This window comes from Mesitornis unicolor, unplaced genomic scaffold (genome assembly GCF_000695765.1).
Source record: "Mesitornis unicolor isolate BGI_N332 unplaced genomic scaffold, ASM69576v1 scaffold47677, whole genome shotgun sequence".
Lineage (NCBI taxonomy): Eukaryota > Metazoa > Chordata > Aves > Mesitornithiformes > Mesitornithidae > Mesitornis > Mesitornis unicolor.
In genome coordinates this window covers 2,784-3,056 of record NW_010197982.1, presented here as the reverse complement: position 1 = coordinate 3,056, position 273 = coordinate 2,784, and positions in this window count along the sequence as shown.

Below are 273 nucleotides of genomic sequence, written 5' to 3'. Positions count from 1 at the left end.
AATAATTATTGTTATTGTTCTTATTTTTAAAGCCTTTAATTTTCAGGCAGCCTCAGGAACACGTCGCTCGAGCAGCAGTCGATCCTCACTGCAGTGTTTCCATTTAGGGCAGGGCCCCAGCCAGGTAAACACAGCAGCTTTGCCTCTGTAAGTCCAAAGCCCATGGCCTGGGCAGGCTTATTTAGATTAAAACATAATAATAATCAAGCAGATAAGATTGCATGTGCGAGGCTGGAGATCTTTTGTGTCAGGAAGGGGAGAAGCGGGGGTACG